The following is a 24786-nucleotide window of genomic DNA, read 5'->3' as shown; positions in this document are numbered from 1 at the left end:
TATATATATATATATATATATATACATATATATATATATATATATATATATATATATATATATATTATATATATATATATATATATATATATATATATATATGTATATATATATATATATATCTATGTATATATATATATATCTATGTATATATATATATATGTATATGTGTATGAATTGTGTAAGTCCGTGCTATTCATTTAGTTGTTTATACATAAGCAACCACATATGTGTCCATGTGAATTTACATATCAAATAAAATCTCATGTGACGTAATCAATATCGATCCGAGCCGTATGAGGGTAGTATAAATTGTCTTACGGCAGTTCTTTCAACGTTCAAATCTCTGAGTTTAAATCTCTCCGATATCAATTTTATCATTCATCCCTCGGGGTTAGTAAAGCAATCTACAAGTCAAGTACCTAGATCTGCCAAGACTGCTGGTTGTGTGGCTAAATCAGAAACAATTAATTAAAGAATTGTTATGAGCAAGGCAGCAGAAATTTATCGAATTTGCTTTTCACAGAGACCGTGAAAACTGCAACTCCAGCACATGATGTCTTTCAAAGCTAAGAAGTAATCGTAAAATTTGACCGTCTCCGTCTTCCACTGTTCGAATTTTTAACGGGCAATAACTGATTTTGCGGGATAAATATAATGATAATGCCAGTAATAATAATAATAATAACAATGTCAATGATAATCCTTTCTAATATAGATATAAGGCCTGGAATTTGTGGGGAGGGGGATAGTCGAGCGCATCGATCCCGAAAGGATGAAAGGCAAAGTCGACCTCAGCGAAATTTGAACTTAGAACGTAGCGAGGGCGAAATGATGCCAAGAATTTCGTCCAGCGTGCTAACGAGTCTGCCAGCTCGCGGTAATGACAAGAAGAAGAAGAAGAAGAAGAAGAAGAAGACGAAGAAGAAGACGAAGAAGAAGACGAAGAAGAAGAAGAAGAAGAAGAAGCAGAAGAAGACGAATAATAATAATAAGAAGAAGAAGAAGAAGAATGAATGAATTCAAATTTCGGTGGAGAAGTGAATTACATTGGCCCCAATGCTCAACCAGCACTCAATTTACCGACTCCGCTTTTAATAATAATAATAATAATAATAATAATAATAATAATCATGTTTTAAAGTCAAAGCAGTCTGCTGGCTGTGGACAGCTGACACTTTCCATGATACCCAGCAAAATAAGCTGTGAGTTTTAATACAATAATATTGCAAATGTCTTTTTTAAAGTCGATTTTACATCATTGTAACTAGAATCATATCAATATAGAACTGTATACCTCATTTGACATTATACCCCTCATGCAAGATAAAGTCTTTTCAATATTACATTCACTCAGTTTCTTTAATATTTTGAATGAAATGATCTCTGATTTATATTCTCTATTTCTCCCTCTCTCTCTCTCTCTCTATATATATATATATATATATATATATATATCTTTCTCTCTCTCTCTCTCTCTCTCTCTATCTCTCTCTCCCTTTCCCTTTCTTTCTTCTTTTTTATTGCCAGATAAGACTGAAATTTGTTACACAAACGGTCACTGAAAGTCAGTTATATGTTGGTTATCACTTCATCGACTTGGTGAAGTTCATTAAAATCGACGCATAAAAAGATGTAACAATATTCAAGAGAATATTTTTCTCTGCTCTTTAATTTATTTGTCATTCTGATTTCCTCTTCCTTTTCATCATTTGGTTCCGCAAATTATTTCTTCATAATGTATAATATATATTTAAATTCATGAAAAAATTTTAGTCATGATGATAATTAATATACGGTTCACAGGAATATTGAAACGCGAGAATTAATTTAAACATCTGCGCTGAAAATGTATAACGAATATGGTATGTAGAAATGAAGTGTCGTCATTTCAGACTAATTGGACGTTCTCTTTTTATCGAAGATCCGAGTGTGGATATCCTGTTTTCAGATTGAACACACGCCCTCTCATACACACACACACACACTTTCACACAGACGCACACACACAAACACACACAAGCACACACACATGCATGTAATTGTCTGTGTATGTATATGTATGTGTGTATGTCTGTATATATATATATATATACACACATACATATATATATATATATATATATATATATATATATATATGTGTGTGTATATATCATCATGAATGTATACTAAGCACACACGCGCACACGCGCACACGCGCACACGCGCACACATTCTTACGCCCACGCGCACGCACATTTTTGTGTGTGTGTGTGTGTAAATATATACATACATGAAGGCGCATGGTTTAGTGGCTAGAACATTCGCGTTACGGTCGTATGGGCGTGAGTTAGATTCACGGCGGCGCGTTGTGTCTTTAAGCAAGACACTTTAGGTCTCGTTACACCGGTCCTTTAATCCAGACTGCCAGCTTTGTCACAATCTGTGTCGCATGAAATCTCCCTTAGAACTACGTTGAGGGCTGCCGTGTTTCTGGAGTGCTCAGCCGCTTGCACTTTCATTTCACCAAGCAGGTTGTTCGGTTGGCCGAATCAACTGAAACATTCGTCTTCACAACCGACAGACACCTAAGTCATGCATAAAAGTTTCTAAGTTGTTAGCTATGTGCTTTGCACAGCACACTTGCTCAAAGGAATGAAGCTTTTAAAAAGTGGCAAACAGCAATTTTTTAGAACACATTGATATATCTAAATGAATATATTTGAAAGCAAGAGACCAAAAAGGGAAAATTAAAATAAGAGATATTTACTGAATACAGAGCGTATAAGTAGAGATACGGGATACGTGAGAGTGAACTATATGAAGAGAAAATGTGTGAAATTTATACTTATAATAAATGCCTTACAGAATGTGATGCTAGGTTGAAGGAAGTAAAACAAAGAAGTAGAAGAGAGATGTGAGGATTGTAAAGGGACATCTTGTATGAGGAGTGTAGCGTCAAATGAGGTATATATTTCTATATTGATATGATTCTAGTGACAATGATGTAAGATCGACTTTAAAAAAAGAGAGGATTAGGAGTAGAACGAAAGTATTTATGAGACGCACAGTGAGAGATTAAAAAAAATATTATATGGCTACAAAGGAGTGGCTGCACTAAATTGTATTTAAAATTTACAAGAATAAGTGCGTTGCAGATATTCTGTATGTTTATAAGGAAGGAAAGGCATATACTGATAGAGGATAGCACAAACTCTTATGTAAATAGCTAGTCAATGGAGAATGAATGGAAGAGTAGACCGCATTACACGGAATGAAAGATTTCACAATAAAACGAAAAAAAAATATTCAAGTAAAGTCATTTTGCTTTTGTTTTTCTTTATTGGGACCTCTTTCATTTTCACCTTAATTAATTATCTTTTAATTCATTTATTTTCCTGACGTTTAATTTATTAACGCGGCTTCGTTTGACTGAGATATTCATCTATTTGTACTGCTTAATAAGTAGTTTTTATTATTCTCTCACTAATCTTCCCAACTTTTTATGCCACTATATGTACACACCCATACACACACATACACACACACACACACACAAACACACACACACACACACATACACACACACACACATATATATATATATATATATGTATATATATATATATATATGTATATATATATATATATATATATATATATATATATATATATATATATATATATATATGAAAGAAAGTTTGAAAATGCACTTATTTTTAAAAAATATATATATATATATATATATATATATATATATATTACGGGGACGTACTTGCATAGCAAGTGATCTGATCTGAGATCGTGTGATGGAACGAAAACAATTGCAGCGTGGAAGGTGTTTATAAGCCATTTAAGAAACACAAAAAAAACGTTAGATTCATTTCAACATTTAAATTTAAATCTTGAAGTGAATCTAACGGTTTCTCTGTGTTTCTTAAATGGCTTATAAACACCTTCTACGCTGCAATTGTTATATGTATATATATATATAAACATACGTATATACCTATATAATTATATAATTACATATATATTAACTTCCATACATATACAAATATATATCTATATTTAGGTATACATATATTTATATATTACATGTATATACAAACACGCACGCGTACACACACACACACACACACACACAGATACACACACACACGCACACACACACACATACATATATATGTATATATATATATATATATATATATATATATATATATATATATATATATATACATATATACACATGTATTAGTAATTACTGTAAAATATCAATAGTTTTAAATTAACTTTGTCTAGTTTGGTAAAAGATTCCATTTGAATTAATCTATAAAATGTACTGAAAATTTAATTTTTACCTAATATTACGAAACACACACTTGAGAAATTATATAACTTATTGATTTCTTGATATAAGTGATATTTTACAATTTCTCCTTTACTCTTTTCATTTTGGAAATAATGCATCTGATTTTGATGATTCCTTTCATTCATTATTTAAATTGCAATATTTTTGCCATTTAGAATATTACTACTGAATTTAATGACTTTTGAACAAAATTTTGAATCATTATCTTGCTTCTTGAGGTTAAAAGTAATTTATAAATTTCAGTTCTTTTGTGTAGATAGGAGTATCATACGTGTGTAGAAGTATTGTATATGTCTGTTAAATTTACATTGTATGTTTGTCATTTATTCTACCGTTACCCCAACACATCGCCTCCTAATATTTTTCTCTATTCTTGCACATTGTTTTCTTCTCACATTCCTCATCCTAAAATCTTTTCTTTATCATTTTCTGTTTCCACTCAAGCATATCGTACAAAGTCTATTTCTCTCTCTCTCTCTCTCTCTCTCGCTCTCTCTCTCTCTATCTATCTATCTATCTATCTATCTATCTATCTCTCCCCCCCACTCTTCTCTCCTTCTCTCTGTCTATTTTTCTGTTCACTTTTGTGCAACTGTAGAAACAGGGGAATGTCTCCGAAAAAAGAGTATTTACCATCAGAGCGATGGGTGAAAATATATGAGGCCTACGGAAAAATATTTTATATGTACTGTAGTTGAAAACAAAAAAAAAGTGTATGCGTATATTTTCTAAACAATTGATAAAATACAGAACATTTATTCGATATCATGTTCTATGACCCATGTGAAACATGTTCAGTGTTTTCAAAACAGAGATTGGAAAATATAATTAACGAAACGAAATAAAACTTACAACCGGCGATAAATTGAGCTTCTAGAAATAAACTTACTCTGGTTTCTTCTTAGTTAACGGCTAATATTTCGAAATAAAATTTCAGTCTATACAATCTGCTAGATAGAAAACCATAAAACTACAGGTATTTCTGAAAAGGAAAGTGGATAAATATTGCTCTGCTGAGTTGACTATTGATGATATACACAAGTTCGCAAATATTCATTTTATTTAACTAATATCAACTATTTGTTCACGCTCAGCATGAATTATATGTATGTATCATGGTGTGTTGAGGATTTTTCTTAGTTTAAAAAAGAAGTCTGTTATCTTTGATTTAAGATTCCATTTTCAAGGGAGCAGTAAATTCTTTGCACTGAGAGGTCACCGCTCTCGCACTAGGCATATGTGATTAGAATTTCACAGGAAAGAATTGCAAGACAGATTCTTCGAGGCAGGAAACCTAGGAGTGGACCAAGAATGTGATGGTTGATTGATATCCAAAACCGCAGCTGGTCACGCTTGGGAATTCAACCGGAAAGTATTACGCCGTTTACTTCTCATTGTATCAAAAAGAGGAGTTGCCTCAGGATTCAATTCCACGATTTTCCCAGGAATAGAGAGGAATTATAATATATGTTTCTGGACACTACATGCATTTCCATTGGCTAAAATCGTTTTGCTCTTACGATTTAATTATCGGAAATACTGTAGATTTTATTGACACTTTTTTCTATTTCAATTATTCCATTACCTATTTTATTTTGGTGTTTAATCTAATGGGCTCATATGCGTACTTTTGGTCATGATTAGAAATTTTTTGAGGTAAAAGTAATTCCTTAAAATGAAATTTCAAATGCCATCCACCTCAAACTGAACAACCCTTTTATAAATAAGGTTTTCTGGGTCCCCATTGGTGAGTTAGCAATTAATTGAGTGATTAGTGAACTCTTTCACTTTATGAACAATATATACATATAACTTTGTGTTTCTATGTGGGGTTATATGTGTTATAGGAAATTTATTGCCTGCACACAAGCACACACACACACATACACAAACACACACACATATACACAAACACACACACACATAAGCATACCTATAGGCATCTGGAAAATGTTTAGCTAATATTAATTCACCATTGCATGTTTCATTTGCTATGAAGAATCATACAATTGTACATGTTGGGTAAACAAGTAAGAAACATCCTATTAGAAATTCTTGAGAGAGAGTATCGATTAATAATATTCGATTCCCTGGCTGAAGAATTTCTAATAAGAAATTTCTGACATGTTTATCCAGCACATACGACTTTATGATTCCAATTAGTAAATAAAACATGTATAATGGCGAATAACTAATACCAAACAAATTTGAGACTTCTTTTGTTATATAATAACACTGCCAAAAATATTTTCAGAATTTTCAACTCGTATATGTACCTCACATTAATGCAACAAGGACAACAACTACATTCTGGAATGTAATAGTGGAATATGTAGATGTATTTCAAGAGGGCACAGCTTGGGTCTTTTTCCTACCTACTTTATATATATATATATATATATATATATATATATATCGCTGTCTTATCTTCGAAACGTCTAGATAGAATGGAGATGGCTGATGAAGGGATATTCCAAGTGGCTTTCCGTTTTCCTATGTGTTCGTTCCGTTGTCTGTAGTTTATTGTTCTAGCGTCCTGTACCCTGATATGCATATATATACACATGTAGATGTAAGTATGTACATATATGTGTGTATACATGTATGTATATTCCTTGTATTATTATATATATATATATATATATATATATATATATATATATATATATATATATATATATATATATATATATACGTATGTATGTATTTATGTATATATATGTATATGAACATATACATAATGCATATGCATTTAACTGTAATGTAAATACAATTATTTATCTATTATCGGTTGAGAAAAGATTAAGAGCTATGGTGAAAGAAAATGATGGTCATTTTGAGTAGGAAATATACGTAAAATATTATCAATAAATATAACAATAACCTGTAAACTTTCATTAACAAAAGCTTAGGAATTATATTTTATGAGAAAATAACTTTTCAGTAAATATATTTATCGGACTTGGTGTGTTGCATATATATGTACGCTAGTAAATAGATTGATAGATAGATAAATAGATAGATAGATTGATAGATCGATAGATAGATAGATAGATAGATAGATAGATAGACAGACAGACAGACAGGCAGACAGACGGACAAATAGAGAGACATATAGATAGATAGAGAGTTAGATAGATAGATATACACACATTCTTGCATATACATGTACGCATGTCAATATATATATATATATATATATATATATATATATATATATATATATATATATATATATATATATATATATATATACCTACGTACGTTTATATATAGCTATAAGTATGTATATGTTTGAATATATATCTATATATGGTCATGCATGTGTGCGCTTCTTAAAAAATACCTATTCACATGTTTTTGGTGGGTAACTGTGTACGTGTTTGTGCCAACAGAGTAATTTGCCAATAACACACACTGTTTTTATTTTAATTCCTAATCATTCCCTTTCTTATCGATTCTTATTAACTGAACTAACTTCCCCATCTGAAAAACGTAGCGCAACATTCTCTCTCGTTCTATATCAAATTCTTTTCTTTCAATATCCCCTCCTTCAAATCTGCAGTTGTGCATTATAGATATTTTCGATAATTTTCCAGACATTCATTCAGACAGTAAGAAAATTGCATATATATGTGTGTGTGTGTGTGTGTGTGTGTGTGTGTGTGTGTGCGTGTGTTTGTGCGCGAACATACATATATATATATATATATATATATATATATATATATATATATATACATACATTTGTGTGTGTGCGTGTGCGCGTGTGATTCGGTGCGTGTGACACATTAATCTATCTCTGCTTGTTTATGCTGCCGATCCTACAATGCCTATCAATATCTATAAACATCTATAGACTGATATACTTCAGGATCACACAACACAAACGCATACATACACTCACACTCCTCACACACACATATCTGAATCTGCCAGGTTGCGTATCCTTCAATAACTAGGAACAACAATAAGCAACTTTATATTAAAATTTATCTGCAGATCACCCAGCACAAGAACATACAAATATAATGCCACAAAAACAAATCTACATACACATTTACATATATCAAGTCATCCCGTAAGTTCTGTCCGATTTTCTCTTTTTTAAAATTGAATGAAATTTAATAGTATTTTAGAATGTCTAATGGAATTAAAAATTATTTTTATGCATTTAAACTAATTAAATATTATTTTACAGAATAATAGAATTAAAATTTCTTTGATTAAAATCCTTTCTAACATGGAAGTATCCAAAGAGCATTTAAGGCACTTAATGCTTTATGAGTACAAAAAAGGAAACTCTGCAGCCGAATCAACCTCGAAACATACACACAGTTTACGAGAAAGAATGCTTGAAAGAAAGAACTCGCAGAAGATGGTTTGAAAAATTCAGAAGTGGAGATTTCAACCTTGAAGATGAAGATCGAACCAGACGTCCAGTTGAGTTTGATTATAAGCTCATTGAGGCATTACTTTAAGAAAATCCTGCATTAACAGTTGACGAATTGGCAATAAAGCTTAGTTCAAACCATATAACTGTTCATCATCATCTTCAACAACTTGGAAAGGTTACTAAACTTGGAAAATGGGTGCCTCATGAATTTCCCGAAAGCAGCCGCAAATCCGGATTTGACATCTGCTCTTCTCTCCATTCTCGCGAACTCATTTCACCCTTTCTGGATAGACTTGTGACTGGTGACGATAAACGGATCTTCTATCGAAATGTTAAATGTCGTAAACAGTGGCTTGGTAAAAGGGGAAAAGTTCAACCACAACCGAGAAGGGAACTTCATGGAAAAAAAAAGATTCTTCCCTCTGTCTGGTGTGATTGCAAAGGAGTACTTCACTTTGAATTGTTACCACCTAATGCAACAATCAATACTCAAGTCTACTGTCAGCAATTAGAGCGTTTGAACCAAGCTTTGAAGGAAAAAAAGACCCGCTTTAGTGAATAGAAAAAGAGTGATATATCATCAGGACAATGCGCCCATCCCATGTTGCAAAGATCACATCACAGAAGATCGAAGGGCTTGGTTGGGAAAAAATTCTTCATCCAACCAAATTTTCTCGACCTTGCTCCTTCAGATTGCCATTTATTTTGTAGTTTACAGAATCATTTGGAGGACATAACTTTCGCAAGCCAAGAGAAGGTCGAAACTGACATTTCAGAGTTCTTCGCTTTGAAACCAAAAGAGTTTTACATTGATAGGATTAAAAAGCTTAGACAATCAGGCAAAGTACAGTTCCTATCAGTACAGGGGGTTCTACTGAAAAAATAGGTTCTACAGATTAGAGATTTGCTTGAGTAGCCTGGCCTTTCTACACCCCTAATTCTTAGTTTAAGCTTTTCTAGGGCCCTTCTAAAGTGGTACGCCGGTTCGTTTCTAGGGGTGGTGTCGACAGAAACTTCTAAGGTCATATTTGTCTATGCCAGTCTAAGTAGGAGGCCCGGTTTCTCTGTATTGACACTGCGAAACTCCACTTCGCTATCGCTGATCAACTCCACGCACTTCACTGCAAATCCACGTCGATGTATAGGTATATGGATACCACATCCATGCTGCCCACTATACATCCTGTCAGGTCTCAGGTGTTGTTATAGTCGCTGATCCAGCTGGGGAGATTTTCTGTGCTATCACAAACATCTTGTGACATCTGCTGACATCTGGGCAATATGCCCATCTCCAAATAGAACAATATATGCATACATATATATATATATATATATATATATATATATATATATATATATATATATATATATATGTATGTATATATAGTATTTATATAAATTTAGCATTCTCCAGACTTTCAACGTAAAGGTTGAGCAGCGAAAGGAAAAGGCAACAGTAATCAGAACTAGACCATTGTTTAGAAAATAAACATTGTAGCCGTTATTAGCCTTCGACACAAACTCTCAGATGCCTATACATTGCCGAAATTGTGCGTGTGTGTGTGTGTGTGTGTGTGTGTGTGTGTGTGTGTGTGTGTGTGTGCGTGCGCGCGCGTACATAATTCATTCAATATTACACTTGCTACATGGATCTAAACACAGATACTACCATTCACCCTTCTAAACAAAACCACAATAAACTTAAGATCTTCGACCATCAGCCCACAGTTATAAACAAAACATTACTGATAGCATTAGGGAGGTTTTTCTGCACTGCAGCAAAATCTAATTAGAAAGTATGTTGAAAGACAAACTAAATTACTGAGAACATCCTATACAAAACAATATTTACCATAGAAACAGGAAGATAATACGATATAAACCTTCCTGTAGCATTAACGTATGATATCATTTCCCGAATCCTCTAGTTTTCGCATTTTAGGTTTAAAATTTTGTAAGCAACTTACAAAGACTGAGTATATTAGCTCTATTGATAAATTAGCCACTGTAGCATTTGATTCTCGATATCAAGCTTGTGATTATCTTTCTTCTGAATCTATTATTTGTCTTTATATTATATATCTTCCATACATTCTCTCCGGTACGGAATACTGTAGTTATCTTTAGACTGATGCCCTCACTGGGATTCTGTCTCTCTTTGGTTGAATTCTAAAGTATTATCGGCCTTGTTTTCTACTCCTCTCTCATCTCCGAGACACTGCTTCTATGCCTATTCTATAGATACATCTATCTCTACTTATATATTTGTTCATATTTCGTCCAAGCAGATTCGAACATGAATATGTTAATTGCTGCTCTATCCTGTCAATGTAGAACAACAACTTCTTTCACCATGTACATAGTTTATTCGATTTATCTCTATGAATGCTATTATGCAAGACTGTATCCTCTTAACGTTACTTATCACGGGACTCGGCCTTCTTCTGATTTTCATAATTACACTATACTGTCCTTTCCCCAAAGAAGTATTTCTATTCTAGGAGCTTCTTATCTCAAGCCTATGCCTTATGCAAGCCTTTGTCATTCGCTTCATTTCGTTTCTCCAAATAAATATGGTCAAAATTCTTATAAACCTTGTCTTTATTGTTTCATGAACTTTTGGACAGTTTGTCATTAGATGTCTTTCTGTTTCTTTCGTGACTCCCAACATACAAAGTGGTTGCTTCAGGCCTGCTTTACTTCTAATTACTTGCCGCTTTGCCAGAAATAATAATAATAATAATGATAATAATAATAATAATAATAATAATCATCATAATAATAATAATAATAATAATAATAATAATAATAATAATAATAATAATAATAATAATAATAAGAAGAAGAAGAAGAAGAAGAAGAAGAAGAAGAAGAAGAAGAAGAAGAAGAAGAAGAACAACAACAACAACAACAACAACAACAACAACAAAAATAATAATAATAATAATAATAATAATAGAAAATGAACATGAGAAGGACACGCTTCCTCACTCTATAAAATATTTAACAACAATTCTATAGAAAATAATTAGTTTGGATATCATAAACTCATAAACTCACAGATTTCCAACTCGTAGCAAGCACATAAATATATCGCACAATCAAAACAACTTGAACGCAAATAGAGGAATACACTAGACTGCTCCTTTAATGAAAGTTTCGTATCGAAGATGCTGTCTTATAATGATGATAATAAGATCTAAAAATTGAATTGACTTAGGATATTCAATACGCTGTGTGAAAAGAAAACTGCATACGGAGCTTACGGTAATAAAAGTAATTTATCATCCCCATCAGTGAATATATTGTACCCCCAATAAATCATACACTGCGTCGGCAACGGATGCAGTTTATACATAATTGTAATGATTGAAACAATATTTCTGATAATGCGTTTAATAAGAGAGACAAGATCATTTTCCCTTATTGTATTTTTTACAGCTCGTAAACACACCTCTGTACTGTCTAGGACAGCGAGAAGAAAAGAAAGAGAAAAGAGATAAGAATAAGTCTAGTCTGTCGAAAGAAAAGTGGTGAGATGTCCCTTACAAATAAGCACCTAAACCTGGTGGAGTGCCTGAAATTCATAACATTTGGACTGAAGTCTTACAACCTACTTAATATGACGATGAACCTACAATAAAACAAAACAAATAGTATGTCAACAGAAGATATTTATGACGAATATTAAGAGCCCCTGTAAAATAAGATGGTCCATGAACTGTGCAGATTATGTTGAACTCTTCAATGTGTTGCTAAATACGAAAATACTCTTAAGAAAATCCAGAGAACCCGGTCGGTATATAATGATGGAGGAAAGTGGTCAGACTTATAGAATGATCTGATCTTATCTAGATGGTACTATCTTAGTGTCGGCGGGATTGTTTTATTTTATATTTAGTAAATTTTAAATGAATCAATACGTTGTTTTACGTTTTTGTCACACCCATCTATTTATCATATATACTTATACAAGAGTGTACATAAACATCTACGTTGTAACTCTTTGAAACAGATTTATCACGTACCTGGTTCCTTGTGGCCAATAGAAATGCAATAATTATAGTTAGTAGCTGCATTCTTGTTGAGATTGCTTTATTTATTTATTTGTTTGTTTCAGTTTGGTGTTCTTCTATTCATGTTTGGTTGCGATTGATGTTAAATCATAGCTCAAGCATGACTGAGCAGATCCATGATGACCAAAAGCATACTAGCAATGAGCACTCCGTCTCTCTCTCTCTCTCTCTCTCTCTGAAATTTCTTATCTAGGACTTCATTGGGGTCGATGTAATCGACTTAACGTTTTCCCTGAATTTACTAGCTTTGTGCGAAATTTTGAAAGCAATATCTAGGACTACGTTATCAAATATGTCCCTCACCGTTTTATGGTGATGCTGTTGCGGGTGGTGGCGATAGTAACGCTTGTAGTATAAGTGTAATATGAAGACGATTCGATTTTATACGTAGGAAGTTGAACGGAGCGTGGAAATATTCTTATTACTCGTTGATCTAATACTTTGTACTACGGATATACATTTGTGGTGGGAGGAGATGGGGCCTAGTCGATTACATTGCCCCTAATGCTCCACTAGTACCTATTTTAGAAACCCTGCAATGATGAATGGCAAAGTCGATACTGGTAGAATTTGAACTCAGAATGAAAAGATAGACGAAATGCTATTAAACACTTTCTCCGACGCGGTAACGATTCCACCAACTCGCGAATCTACTCGTTGATCCAGTCGTAGACCAACTCGTTACTAATAATAGTTGTTGTTTTTGCTGTTGTTGTTGTTGTTGTTGCTCTTTGTGGTTGTTGTTACTAATGTTTTATTTGATGATTATTAATTATCATCATCATCATCATCATCATCATCATCATCATCATTGTCCCCCTAATCATCATCATCATTGTCCTCCTCCCCATCATCATCAAGGCATTGTATTTGAGTAGTTTTAATATTTAGATACTGATATTTGCGTCCGCAGTTCAAATCCCGGTAAGGCCAACATGACTTTCAGCCTTTTCAGGGTCGATAAAACAGGAATTACTGAATATCTGTCGGGTAATTCAAACGATTGCACACCCAGTTCCCTTATACCAATGTTAGAAATCGTTGTTGAAATGTCTCTAAGCAGTTCAGCTTGTCTTTTGCCGTCATGCACCACCGAACCCAGCCCTGTGTATTTCGTATCCATTCACTGTTTTCTGCTTGTTTCATTCTATTGGTGTCTTTTCTAAGTAATCTGTATTAAGCGCCAGGTACTGCTCTTTTCTATGTTGTGTAAATGTGTCAGAAGTTTCTTTACACGACTCTCTGCTCATTTCTCAAAATTATTCCTAAAGATTCTTTTAACGTAGGAAGGCTTTTGTTTTCTATCCATACTATTTGACTCTTTCTATTTCGAAATTTTCATTTTTAGATAATTCCTCCATTTCTTTGAGAAATATATTGCTGTCTATTGGAACTGATACAGCAATTAATCGTCCTTATATTTCTGGTGGTCAAGCACCAATATCGAACTATATTCATTGACCTTACTTTGTGTGTCTGCGTGTGTGTAGATTGGCATACATCGACAGAGTAAGATCTACTTTATGATTTTCGCAGAAACTTCAGTTTAATTTCTAAAAAGTAAACAACAAACAAGCATACAAGACATGATAAAAGAAAAAAGCAACAACATATTTTCTGAATTTTTTTTTCTTTCTTTTTTTGCCAAAGGAATCATAAATAATTTGCATAAGATTGAGTTAAGGCCTGTCTGAAGCAATAACTAGTGGTAAAAGATGATGTCTGGGAATGAATTAGCAGTTAAACTTTAGCCTAAACCTCGGAGCGAAAACTTCACATTAATCTAGAATAAAATATAAAATATCTAAAGTTTGTGCCGTTTAAGTTTCTCGAACTCATTATTTTTTCACTGCCTCTTTTATTATATGCATTCTCTTCAAAACTAAGCACAGCTCTTCCAGCTTTGACATGACCAATGTTTTGTTTTTGTATTTTCTATTGTACTGAAAATATGGTCAATATTTACCAGTACTATTTTCTGAATTTGATGTATATTATTAAGTCCTTGTATTTTAGTCAGGTATTTGTTTAATTTTAAGTACTCTCAAACCAGAGATTGCCTGCTTTTCTCTCCCATTTATTTATGTCTATCTCCAGATATTTACATTTGGATAATTTATCCACTTCTTTGAAGTAGTATTATCTTCTGTCTACTTCGATTGGAAAGCTTTACGTTTCCTGGTCATCGCTGACAACAATATCCGGCTTTTTTTTTGCCTTAATCTCTCTGTGCGCCATGCTATATCCTACAAAACGGTCGCTTGGTCATTCCTTGACACATTCCAAATGTATATTTATGATACCGCTTTTATTATTATCATTATTTCATTACACTAATATAATTTCCAATGAATTAGATCCTCATCTCTGTCATGTCTGTGAATGTATCCCTTTTAGCCAAGACAGCAGCTTGAGGCAATGCGAATAATTACCGCCTCTCAGCCTCCAGATATTCTGCAATTATCTAATTACTATTATCTTTGTTATTTGGGTTAATTTCTATGAATACTCTTTTAAAATTCTGAAGCATTTAGATACTGAAAATACAGTACAAAATATCTCCGTTCTTTTCTCTTAGCATTTCTGAACATCTGTAAGAATGGTTCTCTTTGAAATTAAAATAAACGAAAACCCGCGAGGAGTCACTTGCCTTGAGGTGGTTGAAAGGGAAGAACAAAAACAGAAAATCGGACAACAAAAGACAGCTTTAGACGTTTGAAAAAATGAATCTGACACGAAGTGGACATTATGAATTGTCTAAGAATTGAAACATTTAGAGATTGATTTGTTTCCATGTTTTGATATAATACATTGATAATTAGTAGAGGTGGCATCCAGTATTTGCGTTATATAAACTGTAGACATTTAGAATATAAAGAATATTCACAAAATACATAATATAGATTAACCACACAGACTGTATATATTTAGGAAACAGAACATATAATTAGCTTGTAGACCAAATATGCGCATGTGTGTGTGTGTTTGTGTCTGTGTGCGCGGATGCGTGTAATTATATGCGTGTAAGAACAGGGAGAGAGAGAAACAAAAAGCCAATCGTGTGTTGTCCACATTTTGTCGTCTCTTGTTGCAAAAAGCATTAGAAGTTTCATAACTTTCTAGACTTGGATCCCTGGATCGAACTAAAATGTAATTGTAGGGATTTGAATTAAAACCTCATCATTGCAACATATATTTTTCGGTATGCATTTATGTACATACATACATACATACATGCATACATAAATACATACATATAATACAAGGTAGAAGGAATAGGCTTTAATCCAAATCATTTCAAAAGTTTCTGTGCATTAGCATCAGTTAAATGCTGAGTATTTCACGTATTATACATATGATCATATAAATATGATCCAGCAATAGCTGTTTACCTGCATGTCATCAGGTGAGTGGGTTTGGGAGTACAGCTAGATCGCCTATAGTTTCTCATAATTTCATACCGATATATATATATATACATATATATATATATATATATATATATATATATATATATATATATATATATATATATATATATATATATATATATATATATATATATATATATATATATATATATATATATACAGACATGTATATGCAAGTGATATGTATGCATATATGTATAATATATATATATATAAGCGAGTAAAAATAAATACAAAAAAAGGGGTTTTGTATGATTGTGTATAGAGGAATATATTATTTTGTTTAAAAGAGTTCCAACACTGTCTGTTTTTTTATGTTTTATTTATATTCCTGTAAAACCAATGTGGGATATAGAATATGGAATATACAATATATAATATAATATACAATATATAATATAAAATAAAAATGGATGGTACTATGAAATAAAGTATTGAATGTCTTATTGAATATATGGAATATGTCTTATTGAATAGATGAAATATTGAGTGTTCAATATAAAGGATTAAATATATAAAGGCGAATACGTATTTTCTATACCTTGTGGTATTTCATCATGGCCGGTATGACAGACTTTTAACACTATATATGTGTGTGTGTGTGTGTGTGAGTCTCCGATGAAACTATAAGGTTTTACTGAAGTACGCAACCATGAGTCCACTGTATCTCATTTCATAGCAGTAACAACTGTAAACTAATGAAGTTTATAAGATAATCGTTTATTCCTTTGTCATTTCTTTTTCCTATGCATACTTGCATACATACATACATACATACATATATATATATATATATATATATATATATATATATATATATATATACGCACCCATCCAAACATATTGGCTTTAATTTTGGCACAAGGCTAGAAATTTCGGGCGAGTGGCTAAGAGATTACACAGACCTCACTCAACGGGTACTTCATTTAGGGATCCCAAAAGGTTGAAAGTCAAAGATGACTTTAGTGGCATTTGAACTTAGAAAGTAATGTTTGAAGAAATGCCGCTAAGAATTTTGTCTCGTGTGCTTACGATTCTGCCAGCTCACCGCATTAATATACATATTAATGTCTAGCCTTTGCATAAAACTGCAAAGCATTTTCTGTAATATCGAACTGGATATTTCTTTTCTTTTCTTCTTTATATTTTTTCTTCTGCGAGGAAACGATTGACGATGGTTTCAAAGTTTCGTCTCATTTGCCTTCAACAAACTAAAAAGTACTTTAGCTTTAAAATTTTAAATATTTTAGGAATCATATTGTGGGTGGATCATAGAGTTTGCAAAGGGTGTGCGATTTAACAGTGTATACTTGTAGCATAAGAATAAAACATCTTCATGAATAGATTCATTTCATGAGCAGAAATCAGATGTTAAATCCTCTCAGACCCACCAAACTACTCACATACACTGAATATGTCTGTTAATGCACATTTAAAAAGGTACGGGTCACTGGCAGAATTACAAAATAATGGAGATATATAGGAAGCGAGAGAATCTAAAACCCAGCTAGAAGAATATTTTAGCAGCCTTAGAGAGAGAGGAGGAAATGTTGCGATTAGGTCTTCAATGTGTTAACAATTTAATGGCACTATAGACTCTATGAATATGAACTGGGCAACAAATGGGCTTGTACAATACAACAAACATCAACTTAGACAAACAGACAGACAGATAGAAAGAAGATAGATAGATAGATAGATAGATAGATAGATAGATAGATAGATAGATAGATAGATAGATAGATAGATTGACAGACAGACAGACAGACAGACAAACAGAAAGATAGATAGATAGATAGATAGATAGATAGATAGATAGATAGATAGATTGACAGACAGAAAGACAGACAGACAGACAGACAGACATACAAACAGATAGATAGATAGATAGATAGATAGATAGATAGATAGATAGATAGATAGATAGATACTGTCACGTTTATTCACAGAGAAAACACTGTCTATGGATGTGAATATTTATTAATATGCGGGTTAAATATATGTCTATGTACATATATATAAGACTCTAACTCCCGAAACTTCGCCAATTTTTTATTTTATATATTCTTCATTTCATGGTGTTCTCATCCACGTTTTTCCAAATAAACATATACTTGACTTAATAGGATCCGCGGAAGCTATAAGGTGATGCACATGCACTCTGCTGTAAGTGCATTACATCATATACCAGAAACAGCGGTAAGCCCTGTAAGGCTCTGTATATATGTATATATATATATATATATATATATATATATATATATATATATATATATAGACACACACACACACACACACACACACACACACACACACACACACACACACATACATATATATATATATATATATATATATATATATATATATATATATGTATATATATATATAGGCGCAGGATTGACTGTGTGGTGTAAGAGATTTGCTTCCCAACCATATAGTTCCGAGTTCAATCACACTGCGTGGCACTTTGGGCAAATGTCTTCTACTATAGCCTCAGTCCGACCAAAGCCTTGAGTGGACTTGATATGCGTATACATATACGCATTTGTGTGACTGAGTTTTTCCCGGTACCATTGAAGTGTTTATGACCCCGTAACTTAGCGGCTCGACTAAAGATACGGATATGATAAGTACCAGGATAAGAATAAGTCCTGGGGTCGATATGTTCGACTAAAGTCGGTGTTCCAGCATGGCCGCAGTCAAAATGAATGAAACAACTAAAAGAATAAAAGAATATAGGCACACACAAATATGTCTATGTGCGTGTTTGTATGTATACATGTACATTTTTATATATATATATATATATATATATATATATATATATATATATATATATATATATATATATATATATATATATATATATATATATATATATATATATATATATATATATATATATATATATATATAGGTGAGAAAGTTGGTATGTGAAAGCACGTGGTTGGATGTATAAAAGATAATAAGAGTGAAAAAACTACAGAAGGCTTGCGTTACGTGGTTAAAGTATATATTTAAATTATGTCAGAAAAATGTTATAATATTTTTTTTGGTATATAAACATTGTATTTGGAGAAATAACCGTTTTCGTGTTGTCTTTCGTGTTATTTCTCCAAATACAATGTTTATATACCAAAAAAATTTTATAACATTTTTCTGACATAATTTAAATATATACTTTAACCATGTAACACAAGCCTTCTGTAGTTTTTTCACTCTTATTATCTGTTATATATATATATATATATATATATATATATATATATATATATATATATATATATATATATATATATATATATTATTTATTTATTTATTTATGTGTTTCAGCCAAGTGGCTGCGGTCATGCTGGTGCACCACCGTGATTTTCACGTTCCTTGCATGGCTCTTCTCCCCCACCTGACATTGTCCAATCAAGAGTTTTGATGGCACATCTGGTGTATAAAAGAATTTGACACAGCTGCCCTAAACTGCGTCTCATTACGAGCCATTGGTTCGTCTGGTATCGTGGAGAGGAAAGCGTCAAGTTTTGTCTTGAAGACCTCCGCATCCATGTCTTGCATGTCTCTCAAATGTTTTGGCGGGGCATTGAAGAGCTGAGGTCCTCTGAAACCGAGGCTGCTGCAGTATCTCGTTCTTATGTGAGATGCAGTGGACGGTACCTTTGGCACCATGCAGTGGCGACCCGTGCGGGCATTCCTGTAGTACTTGATACCAAAGTTTGGCACCAGTCCTTCCAGTATTTTCCATATGTATATTATTACATATCTCTCCCGCCTGCGCTCCAGGGAGTAGAGACCTAGTGCCTTCAGTCGCTCCCTGTAGTTCATCTGTTGGACTGTGGCGATCTTTTTTGTATAGTGCCGCTGAATTGCCTCGAGTTCTGCTGTCCGCTTAACACTGTGTGGTGACCACAACTGAGAGCAATAGTCTAGGCGGCTCAGAACAAATGTCTTCCATAGAATCAACATGACTTTTTGATCCCTTGTATGGAAAGTCCTCAGTATCCACCCCGCCAGTTGTCTGCACCTTGCTGTCAACTTGACAATGTGCATGTGAAATGATGCATCACTACACATGTTGATGCCCAGATCTCTCACTGTTTGTGGTTCTGGGATTGCAGTACCTCCAGGCCCTGTGTATGCCAGTTGGGAGGTACTTGTGGTCTTGTAGCGCAGTACTTGAAATTTTTTTGCATATATATACATATATATATATACATGCACATATGTGTTTATCTTATGAATGTATATATGTATGGATCTTGGCCATGTGTGCTTCGCTACAGCTCCGGGACGACCAAGGACCTATCAGTTGATTTGGTAGACGGAAACTGAAAGAAGCATATCGTGTGTGTGTGTGTGTGTGTGTGTGTGAGTGTGTGTGTGTGTGAGCATGTGTGTGTGTGTATGCGCGCGTGTGTGCGTGTGAGTGTGTGTGTGTGTGTATCTGTCTGCCTGTCTGTTTGTCTCCGTTCCCTGTTTCCCTGAGACCGGCTTATTTACGTCCCAGAAACATACCAGTTCAGCAAACAGGAAAGAGAATAAATACCAGAATTTTGTGTGTGTATGTATATATGAACATAGAAAATATATATAATTATATAATATCAATGTACGTGCCTGCATCTGTGTATGCACACACACAAACATGCTTACAATTTTATGTATAAATATGTGTGTGTCTATATGTGTGCATATCTATGTAGATGTATAAATATTAACTTTCAACGATTTACATATAATTGATATACGTATTCAACCGCAAGTGATTATATATTAAGCATCAAACAGTAATATCCCACAATATCTACAAAGCCAATCCTTGAAACTAAACCTCTTGTTCCATTGAAGATATGCATGGTTGGGACTTTTCAGCACGAAATACAGAACTTGACCGCTCTTTGATTTGAATTATGACTTCTAGCACTTGTGTTTATATACATGCATAAAAGAGTACAAAGAATAATACAAAACCAATTCTTAATTTCTTACATCAAATATAACCAGCCGAAGTTAACAAAGCTAATCCAATCAGAATAGTGTCTTCCTTCTTTCCGTTCGCCTTTTCTTTTCCAACTTCTCTATTCCTTCCACTCTTCTACTTCACCTTCATTCCCTCCACAACCCACCTAAGTTATCCATAAAAATATATCTTTGTATATTACGAAAATACACTACGCAACCAAAGCTACAGTGCAACCACACGGCCCGCCTCACAAGATGAACGAAAAAAAAATACTTGGAAATCAGTCTGACGAAGGTAACTGGGGGGGAAACTTGAAGTTACAGCCATTTTCTTTGAACGAAGAAGAAGAAGAAGAAGAAGAAGAAGAAGAAGAAGAAGAAGAAGAAGAAGAAGAAGAAGAAGAAGAAGAAGAAGAAGAAGAAGAAGAAGAAGAAGAAGAAGAAGAAGAAGAAGAAGAAGAAGAAGTGGAGGAGGAGATAGTATTGTTATGTGGGTCTGCTTGAATATGCTTAAATGGCATACGGACAACACTACAACATCACACTTATACAGACACAAATACACGTTCATAAACACACTCACGCACATATATTGCGTGATTGCGCAGGTGTAAGTAAATATAATCCTGTTTTATCTAACACATTGAAAGATAGATGGGTACCACACAAAGTTTTCGACATAGACTGCTGCACACACATTTAAAAAGCTCCTACAGGAAGTTCTAGGCCACGACACAAGCACGTGGCGGTAGGGAAAAAGGAATGTAATATTATAAGTGTAAAGTCAGAGAGCTGGCAGAATCGGTTGCACGCTGGGCAAAATGCTTAACATCATTCCATTCACCTTTACGTTCTGAGTTCAAATTCCACCGGGATCGAATTTGTCTTTTATCTTTTCGAAGTTCATAAAATAAGAACCAGTCAAGCACTGCGGTCGATATAATCGACTTGAACCCCACCTCCAGAATTGCTGGCCGCGTGCCAAAATTTTAAATCAGTAGTACGTGTCTGAGAGAAAATCAGATGGACTCACAGAGAGGAACATGATCAAATAGCTATACACATTATTAAAAAGCCATAACAAGTGTAGGGTTCTACGTGAGGGTTAACATGGTATGCATGTGTATGCACACACGTGTATCCATTGAACGTAAAGTATTATTGTCTTCTTTACATACAGAGCGACGTGTAAACATAGAGCAAAGTTAGAGAGATTCGTCTTTTTAACTCACTGACGTTGTTCTACACAGCGGCACATGCCCACGCAGCATCAATGATGATACAAAATATTTCCCCTTGCCCAACAAACTGAGAGAGAGAGACAGGCAGGCAGAGATATAGGCCTATAAAGAGAGGCATACAGAAAGAAAGAGAGAGAAATAAGAGAGACATTGCTACACACAGACAAGTGGACTGTTTCACTCTACACGGCGACGCCACACACATTCACACAGAATGTGTGTGTATAATTAAAAGACAAGGTTGCAATTACCAGGATAACACAGGAAGACAAAATGACGGTAAGACATGGGAAAAAGAGAAGAAAGAGAGGAAAGAGAAAGAGAGGTGGGTAATACACTATCTGTCACACACATTCCAAACAGAGAGTTTATGCAAAATAGCAATACATACAGTCTTAGTGTGTACACAATCAAACATAGAATAAAACAAGCAGTATGATTTCCTAACGAGAGACAACTGACTTCTGCGGTAGTTTAATACAGAGGAATGCGGCAAAAAAATATCACCGTTGATGACAGGGATATATAAAAAAGGATAAGGAATGACAGGTGATGTCGTGGCTGACGTGCCAAGACAAAAAATTTACTGTTATCATTTCTGGTATTGTTTGTTCATAATACTACACTGCCACTCAACAGGTACGCATCATGCGGTCTGTTATACTATATGAGTTAGGGGTGCAGAAGACAATCGCCTAACGTGACAGCGGTAGTGTGTCGGAGTGTAGGTACTGTAGCGTAAAGAGGATGACCTGTTAATGTCTGTCTATATGCACGGGCACAGGCGCACACACACACACACACACGCGCGCGGACACACACATGGACACACAAATATATATATATGTATGTATATATGTATATATATATATATATATATATATATATATATATATATATATATATATATATATATATATATATATATATATATATATATATAAACATAATTAAGGGATCAGCAAGCATTTGCTTCACCAAATTAATAAATTGATAAATCTTTACCCTTTTAATTTGTTATATATATATATATATATATATATATATATATATATATATATATATATATATATATATGTCTGATGTGTATGCATCAGTCATATGAACATATATATATATACATGTATACAAAAATACTTATGTATATACATATATATATGTATGCAAATATATATATGTGTAAATATGTATTTATATATACGAATATATATACATATATATATACATATATATATATATATATATATATATATATATATATATATATATATATATATATATATATATATATATATATATATATATAAATATATATATATATATATATATATATATATATATACACACACACATACATATATATATATATATAACGTGCTTAGTACCCACTCTCAAGTAGTAAAACAAATTTAATGCAATACGTAAATCTCTCCGGCGACAGAGAGTAAATGTGTGTAGGTGTTTGCATGTATGATTGTACATAAGTGAATATGATATGAAACTAAGTAAATATGTGTATTTTCATATCTGTATATTTATGCGTACATAAATTTGTACATCAATCTACATATACACACACATTCATCTGTCTACTTAGATTACTTAATAGATGTACACAGACGCACATGCAAACACACACACACATACACACACACACACGGAAACACACACATATATATCTTATATAAATTGTATAGTTTATGTATTTATATGTGTTACCATTATGTGTGTATATATACAGAAAGAAAGAAAAAGTATTACTGTTTGTTTTAATGTTCAGTTATAGGGGAAAATATTTCATGAAATTAATGGGTTACTTTATACTTTAGTAGAGTAGAATTTTTCTTTATTACAGAACTATAGTAAGATTGACAGTTACTTCGAAGTATCGGCCATTAAAACCGTCTTCGGACTGCATTATTATTTGTATTATATATATATATATATATATATATATATATATATACATGTATGTATGTATGTATGCATGTATGTATATGTATATATGTATGTATGTATGTATGTATGCCTATATGTATATATGTATGTATATGTGTGTATATATATGTATATATATATATATATATATATATATATTTATATATATAAATATATATATATATATATATATATATATATATATATATGTATATATATATATATATATATATATATATATATATATATATATATATATATACAGAGAGACGGCATGTTGTGTAGCCATTCGCTTTACAACCACGTGGCGTTGGGTTCAGTACCAGCGTGTGCTGTCATGCTTCGTGTTTTCAATTGTAGTATTCGGCGAATG

At 32.9% G+C, this 24786-nt stretch overlaps 1 protein-coding gene across 1 annotated transcript in view; it reads right to left on the bottom strand.

Moving 5' to 3' along the window:
* LOC106877684 (pleckstrin homology domain-containing family G member 7) overlaps nt 1–24786 on the bottom strand; it is a 970386-nt gene that overhangs the window by 944044 nt on the left and 1556 nt on the right. The window lies entirely within an intron of this gene.

Source organism: Octopus bimaculoides, chromosome 20 (assembly GCF_046866305.1).
Source record: "Octopus bimaculoides isolate indiv1 chromosome 20, ASM4686630v1, whole genome shotgun sequence".
NCBI lineage: Eukaryota > Metazoa > Mollusca > Cephalopoda > Octopoda > Octopodidae > Octopus > Octopus bimaculoides.
The sequence above is the reverse complement of the archived record's forward strand: the minus strand, read 5'-3'. Positions and strand labels throughout refer to the sequence as shown.